Source organism: Lycium barbarum, chromosome 12 (genome assembly GCF_019175385.1).
Source record: "Lycium barbarum isolate Lr01 chromosome 12, ASM1917538v2, whole genome shotgun sequence".
NCBI lineage: Eukaryota > Viridiplantae > Streptophyta > Magnoliopsida > Solanales > Solanaceae > Lycium > Lycium barbarum.
In genome coordinates this window covers 37,340,802-37,349,675 of record NC_083348.1, presented here as the reverse complement: position 1 = coordinate 37,349,675, position 8,874 = coordinate 37,340,802, and the positions used below count along the sequence as shown (strand labels likewise).

At 41.1% G+C, this 8,874-nt stretch overlaps 1 long non-coding RNA gene across 1 annotated transcript; it reads right to left on the bottom strand.

Annotated features, from left to right (window-relative positions):
* Positions 1-1,497: 1,497 nt before the first annotated feature.
* On the bottom strand, positions 1,498-4,493 carry LOC132623131 (uncharacterized). Its single transcript, XR_009576104.1, has 3 exons — positions 4,152-4,493; positions 3,157-3,207; positions 1,498-1,805 (listed from the first exon to the last, which is right to left on the bottom strand). It is a non-coding gene; the product is annotated as an uncharacterized LOC132623131 (long non-coding RNA).
* Positions 4,494-8,874: the final 4,381 nt, after the last annotated feature.

Sequence of the window (8,874 nt, the reverse complement as noted above, 5' to 3'; positions counted from 1 at the left end):
GAGTTTCAAGCCTTGTCCTGTCATGCTTTGACTATTCTACCTGATGAAGCGGAGAGGAACCGCAAGTTCATTCGAGGTTTATCGTATCATCTCAAGGTTGCTGCAATGTTTACTACCTCTTCAGGAATTGACTTTCATAGTGTTGTTGATGCTACGCAGGATATGGAGATCCTTAGGCGGTAAGAGTTTGGGTATAGGTCTGGAAAGAGTCCTTGTTCTTCGGGAGGCTTTAGAGGTTCGTTTTCTGGAGATCGTGATCACCATAGTAGAGGTCATCGTCCTCAGTTCAGTCGACCAGTCCAGGCAGCCATCCAGCCTTCTCAGGGTGGTACTTTGGGTCGTAGTGGTGGATACAGTTCGGGACAGAGCTCTCAATCATTGCATTATCGGCCAGGTGGTCGTGGTAGTTACCCCAGTTTCCCTCATCAGCCAACAGCTCATGGTGGATGTTATAAGTGTGGTCAGGTTGGGCATTATGCCAGAGATTGCCGCAGAGCTTCGCATCCCAGTTCTGAGGTTTATACTCCGAGGCCAGCTAGTCAGCCATCAAGAGGTGGTTCCTAGAGTGGTAGATGGAGTTCTCATTCGGGTAAAGGTGGCACTCAGACCAGCCGTGGAGGTGGTCGTGGGGGTTCACAGTCTGGTGGTGGTGGAGCCCAGTGTTATACATTTTTGGGTAGATCAGCAGAGTCCTCAAATGCTTACATGTACTATTTTCGCTTGTCACCGGTCGGCTATTGCCTAATTTGATCCAGGTTCTACTTATTCATTTATGTTTACCTACTTTGCATCGGGTCTAGATATGATGTGTGAGTCTCTTGATGTTCCTGTTTATGTTTGTACTCTGGTGGGAGAGTCCGTAGGGGTGGATCGGGTGTATCGATCCTGTGTAGTCACTATGAAGGGTTATGAAACTTGGGTTGATTTGTTGATTCTAGAAATGACCGATTTTGGGCATGAGTTAGTTATCCCTGTACCATGCTATCTTGGACTGTCATGCCAAGACGGTTACTTTAGCCATGCCTGGGATTCCTAGGTTAGAGTGGAAGGGTACGGTTAGTCACATGCCTCAACGGATAGTATCTTTTCTTAAGGCGTGTTGGATGGTTGAGAAAGGCTAACTAGCTTATCTTTCTTATATTCATGATACCAATGCCGAGACTCCTCCTCTTGAGTCGATACTAGTTGTGAGGGAGTTTCTAAGGTGTTCCCTACTAATCTTCCTAGTATTCCTCCGGATCGGGATATTGATTTCCATATTGAGGTTGAGCTGGGCACCACACCCATTTCTATTCCCCCATATCGGATGGCTCCTGTAGATTTGAAGGAATTAAAAGAACAGTTGCAAGATTTTTTGAGCAAAAGGTTTATTCACCCTAGTCCCCGTGGGGTTGTCACGACCCGACTAGGAGCCGTGACGAGTACCCGATACTTGTACCGAGCACCCCTTATCTATCGTTTTACCTTTACTTCTCAGCGGGCCGTAGGAACTGTGCCATATATTTTTTTTTAACATTAACATTAGCAGCATCATTATGAACATAGACTAGTAAACTTCGTTATCACTTTATACAACAACATTAAAATGCCAACACACCATATATCTAACTGTACTTGACTGACTGGGCATATCTGTCTACGAGCCTCTAGACATAGTACACTTATACATAGAAAGGGCCGGGTACTGCCGTGCCCGAATATACATACACAAAATAGTACCGCGGAAGTGAGGCTCCGGAACAACTGGAGCACTGTAGAGTACCGCTGGTAGAGCTCCTAAGGATCAAGTCCACCTGTCTGCTGACCTGCGCGGCATGAAACGCAGCGTCCACAAGAAGGGACGTCAGTACGAATAGTGTACCGAGTATGTAAGGCATGGAAGACAATGCAAGCAAAAACATAGAGTACGATTAATAATATCATGGAGTCACAGGACATATAACGAGGCAAGAAAGTAACCTGTACATAGGAAGACCCCTTTTTGGGCGGCTATCATGCATGGCTTGTCTTTCCCTTTTAAAAACGTTTCCCCTCCATGAACATAGAAAATAGAACTTATATTATGTCGTATCTTGTCGTATCGTGTCCTATCGTGCCCTATCGTATCCTATCGTGGCATATCGAGTCGTATCCTATCGTGGCATATCAGGTCGTATCCTATCGTGTCTTATCATGGCATATTATATCGTGTAATGTCATGTCTTACTACAGCATGTCGTGTCGTGTTATATCATGTCAATGTCGTAGTATAGTGTGTCATAGTGTATCATACCATAGCGTAACTTGTCATATCATAGCATAGCTTATCATATCATAGCATAGCTTGTCGTAGCGTATCATATCATGGCATAGCGTATCATGGCGTATCATATCATAGCTTAGCTTTCCGTTGAAAATCATTTCTTGTTCATATATATATAAAAATAGAACATGTCATATTGCCGAGGCGTCGGCAGCCGATCCATTTAGCCATAAATACACATCCCGCGTCCGGGCATCCCACGTCCGGGACGATATCATGTCATGTAATGCCAACTGATCAGGTGGATATGCGTGTATAACGCTCTGCCCTTATTCCCATCTTCCCCGTATACATATGCATACATCATGTACATATATCAGCGTCTATAGCGCTCTGAATCTTTTATCATATACATATACTGGTATCATGTACGTATATCAGCGACTATAGCGCTCTGGATCTTTTATCATATACATATACGTGTATCATGTACATATTTTATAAACATATACATATTTCCATTAGAATGGTACAGTACTTATCGTTTGATAATCGGAACGTGGATCAAAAGTTTCCTTTGGATTCTACTCCAAAATAAGTCAAACGGAGCAATAGGGAAAATCCGGGAACAATGGGCCCACCTCGGGTCAAATGAGGCGGCGTACCAAATTTACGTACATTATATTTCATGACGTCACTTATGAGGGTTTTAAGGTAGTCGGGTCATATTTATGCCAGTTCTAGATGTTTAGGAAGTTTCTCCAATATTTTACACAATTTCTAATTCAATTCTACTGAATGAAAAAGGGGAAACTTTAAGTGCGGATTCCGGAAAATAGAGTTGTCCCCGAGGCTCGTACCCAACTTATTACGTTTAAGGCATGCCATAGAAGGAAGGGTGAAGCCTTACATACCTTTTCCGCTTCATACACGTCTCCAAAATCAAGTTTCAAGTTCGCCAAAATCTACAATTTGGTCACAATTACCAAATGTTAATTGTAAGGCTTTAAGATTTCAATCTTAACCAATACTTGTCTACAAAAATTTGGGCAGCATCTCCCCTATAAATACATCATCCCCAAAATTCAACTTAGCCAATTTTTTATCAACAACAATCCGGGAATTCAACCCGGCCAAACTATCAACACAATGACAACAACCATGACTACAAAACACAATATAACACAACTAGTCTTCTTTCCAACATAATGCAATAGCTTTCATTCCAACTTCACATTTCCAAACCAATCTCAATGTTTTTACATTCATTACTAATCAAGATCATTACAATATAATTCGGAAGCATTTCATATCGTTTCTACCAAATATTCACAAGATATACAAAATATACAAACTTTCCACCAAAACCATAATCCATCCAAAACTTCTAATCTTCAATCTACATATTCATAACATATTTCCATCTTCCAATTTCATCAACCATAATCATAATTTGCACCTTAATAATTTCATTTTCATAATTACATAAATCTACCATAAAATCACAAAACTTCTCATAACCACTTAACAACCAATCTTTCATGCCAATATGGACTATTATCCTTCCAAATTCACCAACTAACATAATAATTCACATTTAAAACTCCACTTCTATAATTACATAAAAACTTCATTAAAATCACATAATTTCCTATAACTATTTCCAATAATTTTCCATGCCAACTTGAACCATTTTCTTCCATTTCCAATATAAATTTCACCATAACCACAACTAGAATACAACATAAAATTCAACTCATATTATTTATACAACAATATACATATATGTCCACTTACATATATGCACACCCACTTTGTAAACTTCCATATTTCCATAAATTCTACTCATTTCTACATACTACAACATAAACCAACCTTCATAACATAATAAAAAGGGATTAATTCTTACCTTTTTCTACAATCTTTTTCACTTGACCAAGTTGTCAACTTGAAGAAACAAGTGCTCTTTCTTCCAAAATAATTACACCAAGTTGTAAAGGACCCTTGAATTAGTAGGAATACCACAAGAAAATAATTTTTGGGAGAAGATTTTAAGGGGTGAATTTTCTTGGGTCATGGCCGTGTATGGCCTTCTAATTTGCTCTTCTTGTTGCTTTGTTTTTCTCTTCTATGTTTCAAGAACTTTCTAATGGATAAATGACTCTTATATTCATTTTAGCACATGGGAAATATTAGAATCATGGGTTGGGCCTTAGGCTTGGCCGGCCACCCTTCTCTCTTTGGGCCTTAATTCGTTTTTATTTTTTTGGGCCAACTCGGTTGATCCCGAGTTGGGCCTAGCCCACTGACCTTTCGACCTTAAAACGTCCATATCTCCTTCTACCGATGTCACCTGGGAACCCACGACCTATAGTTGGAAAGCTAATTCAATTATCTACAACTTCTATTTCTAGGTATTTTTCCAAATTCCAAACTTATAATACCGTTTTTGCCCCTAAAAGTCAGATCACCCGAAAACGTTTTCTTAAAAATATTCGTTTGGAGGACTTCCACTTTGATTTGGCCCAAGGGTCCTTCTTGAGTTGTGTTTAACTTCACATATGTGATTCATATGACTTTTCAGATGTCCAAAAAAAAAACTCGATGTGTGGGCCCCACCTCAGCTTACAAATAATCCGACGTAAAAACAAATACGGGATATAACAGGGGTGCACCGATATTATTTGTGAAGAAGAAGGAAAATGAGGATGTGCACTGATTATAGGCTGTTGAACAAGGTCAACATTAAGAACAAGTATCTTATTCCCAGGATTGATGTCCTGTTTGACCAACTTCAAGGAGCGTCAGTCTTTTCCAAGATTGACTTGAGATCCGGATATCATCAGCTTAAGATCCGGACAGAGGATATTCCCAAGATAGCATTTCGTACTCGTTATGGTTATTATTATTTTTTGGTCATGTCCCTTGGGTTGACTAACGCCCTTGAAGCGTTTATGGAGTTGATGAATGATGTCTTTCGACTGTATTTGGACTCCTTTGTGATTGTATTCATTGACGATGTTTTAATCTACTCTTGGAGTAGGGAGGAGCACGAGAGGCATTTGAGGATTGTTCTTGAGACTTTGAGGGAGAAGAGGCCTTATGCTAAGTTCTCCAAGTGTGATTACTAGCTTAGTTCTGTGGCCTTTTTGGGGCACGTGGGGTCAAAGGATGGTATCATGGTTGATCCATAGAAGATTGAGGCTGTTCGTGATTGGGGCAGGTCTACTACAGTTTTAGAGATTCAGAGCTTTGTTAGTTTGGTTAGCTATTATCGATGATTCATTGAGGAATTTTTCGCTATAACATCTCCCCTTACCAGATTAACCCAAAAGGCTGTACCTTTTCAGTGGTCGGATGAGTGTGAGGCGAGCTTCCAAAAGCTCAAAACCTTGTTGACTTCAGCTCCTATTTTGACTTTTCCCATGGAGGGAGAGATTTTTACCATGTAATGTGATGCTTTGAGGTTGGGTCTTGGTTGTGTTCCTATGCAGAAAGGGAAGGTTATAGCCTATGCTTCCAGGAAATTAAAGGTGCACGAGAGAACTACCCTGTTCATGACTTGGAGTTAGCGGCAGTGGTGTTTGCTTTGAAGATTTAGAGGCATTATCTCTATGGTGTGCATTGCGAAGTTTTCACCGATCATAAGAGTCTTCAGCGTATATTCAACCAAAAGGATTTGAACATGAGAAAGCGAATATGGCTAGAGTTACTCAAGGATTATGATATGTCTGTCCTTTATCATCCGGGCAAGGCCAATGTGGTCGTAGATGCCTTGACTAGGAAATCAGTGAGTATGGGTAGTCTCGTTTGTCTCCAGGTTGGGGAGAGACCTTTGGCTAGAGAGGTTCAGAGTTTGGAAAATTCCTTAGTTAGGCTTGATATTTCTGAACCTGGAAGGGTTCTTGCTTCTGTGGAGTCGCATTTCTCTTTGTTGGAGCAGATTCGAGCTCAGCAGTTTGATGATCCAAAGTTGGGAAAATTTCGTGATAAAGTGTTAAAGGGGAAGGCCCGTGAGGCAAAGCTTGATGAAGAAGGGATTTTTAAGATTAAAGGACGAGTGTGTGCTCCTCGGACTTGTGATTTGACTACTTTGATTATGGAGGAGGCTCACAGCTTGAGGTATTCTATTCACCCTGGTGCTATGAAGATGTATCGAGTTTCTGAAGCAACATTATTGGTGGTGTAGCATGAAGAGAGATATTGTTAAGTTTGAGTCTAAGTGTTTGAATTGTCAACAAGTAAAGTATGAGCATTAAAAGCTTGGTAGGATTTCTCAGAGGATGCCCATTCCTGAGTGGAAATGGGAAAGGATTTCCATGGACTTTATGGTAAGGTTGCCACGAACTTTGGGTAAGTTTGACTCTGTTTGGGTGATTGTAGATCGTTTGATTAAGTCAGCTCATTTCATTCCTTTTTAGATAACTTATACTTCTGAGAAGTTGGCTAAGATCTATATTCGTGAGATCTTTCGTTTGCATGGAGTGCCCTTTTCCATTATTTCTAATAGAGGGACTCAGTTCGCCTCTTACTTCTAGAAGTATTTGCAAAAGGAGTTAGGTACTCGAGTTAAGTTGAGCACAACATTTCATCCCCAGATTGTTGGTTAGTCTGAGCGTACATCTGGGTTTTGGAGGATATGTTGAGGGCATACATAATCTAAGTTTTGGAGGATATGTTGAGAGCATGCGTGATTGATTTTAGTGGTCATTGCGAGCAATTCTTGCCTTTGGCTGAGTTTGCTTATAATAACAGTTATCATTCGAGTATTGGGATGGCTCCATTTGAGGCCTTGTATGGTAGGAGATGTCGATCTCCCATTGGATGGTTTCATTCTTTTGAGGTAAGGCCTTGGGGTAATGACTTGCTTAGAGATTCATTGGGCAACGTAAAGATTATCCAGGCGAGGCTTCTCACCGTTCAGAGTCGGGAAAAGAGTTATGCGGACCGGAGCGCTCGTGATTTAGTGTTTATGGTAGGTGATTGGGTGTTGCTTAAGGTTTCACCCATGAAGGGTGTGATGAGGTTTGGAAAGAAAGGAAAGTTGAGTCCTTGTTACATTGGTCCTTTTGAGATTATTCAGAGAGTTGGAAATGTTGCATATGAGTTAGCACTACCTCTTGGTTTATCGAGTGTTCATCTGGTATTCCATGTTTCTATGCTCAAGAAGTATGGTTCGAATAGTTCTCATGTGATTAGATGGGATTCAGTGATGCTTGATTAGAATTTGTCCTATGAGGAGGAGCCGATTGCTATCTTGGACCGTCAAATTAGTAAATTGAGATCCAAAGAAATTGCTTCTGCGAAGGTTCAGTGGAGAGGTCGTCCGGTGGAGGGGGCTACTCGGGAAACCGAGTTGGATATGGGGGAAAGGTACCCTCAGCTTTTTGAAGCCCCAGGTACGTTTTTTCCCTTTTCTTGTCTTTGATGTTCGAGGACGAACATGTACTTTAGTGGTGGATAATGTAACGGCCCATTAGGTCGTTTTGGTTGCTTTCGTATTACTACCTATTTTGCCCTTGTGAAATCGCCCTTTTGCTTGTTTTTGGTATTTGCTAAGTTGGGCAACCTTTAAGTGTTACGTTGACTTTAGGCATCTTCGCGGGTAATTTCATCTTTTGGGATTTTAGTCGGTTTCATTAGCTTCGGAACGTCGAATATAGGCTGTTTGAGTGTTTGGTTCAGTTCACGAGGGTATTGAGGGCATTTTGGTCATTTGGTTGGAAAGTTAGTTTTTGCCCGTTGGGGGTTGAATTGGTCAACGATACCTTATTTGGGAATTCTGAGTGAGCGGATGAGTTTGTAGTGCGTTTTTACATACGTCTTCATATTTGATTTGTTCTAAGGAGGTCCCGGGAGTCTCGGGATTTCGAGGGCTGAGAGTCAAAAACCAGATTTTCCTGATTTCTGTTGTATTCACAGGCACGCAAGTGGCTCCGCCCCTGCGGATACGCTCCAGCAAGTGGAGGCTCACAGGAGCGAGACCTTGTGGATCTGGCCTTGGTCCGCAGCGGCGAAGATGTTCCCGCCATAGCGAGCCTGCAGCTGCGAAGATTGTCTGTAGTGGCAGGAACGAGATACTTTGTGAGGACTTCGCGAGGTAAGTAATTGTTCGCTGGTGCGTGTGGGCCGGGGCGGACTTAAGTTAGCAGGAGCGTGAATCGCTGTACAGAATGTAGCCTTTAATGTGTTCTTTCTTTAGAATTCCATTCGAAAACCCCTAAGTTTGAGAGCATTATTGGAGGAAAATTGAAGGTAATTCAAGGAGGAATCATTGGGTAAGTGTCCTAACTTGGTTTTATAATTATTTCAATGATTTAGATCCTTAATCCATGCTCAGAATGTTGAAATTTAGAGATTTATCGAAGGGTTTTGGGAACCAAAATTGAGAATTGGGAACTGATCAGTTGACCATGAATTCATAGTTGTTTATGGATGATTTTTGGTATTTAAGTTATATAAAGCATGGGGATCATGATTTTAGGCTCAATTCACTATTTTGCCCTGTTTGGAATCCTAATTTTAGGGATCTTGGATTATGGAGCAATATCGATGTTGTTGGACTCGTGTTCTAACGTATATTTCGTATTTGATTAGACTTTGTTCGTTTGGAGACTTCTCGGAATGGCAAG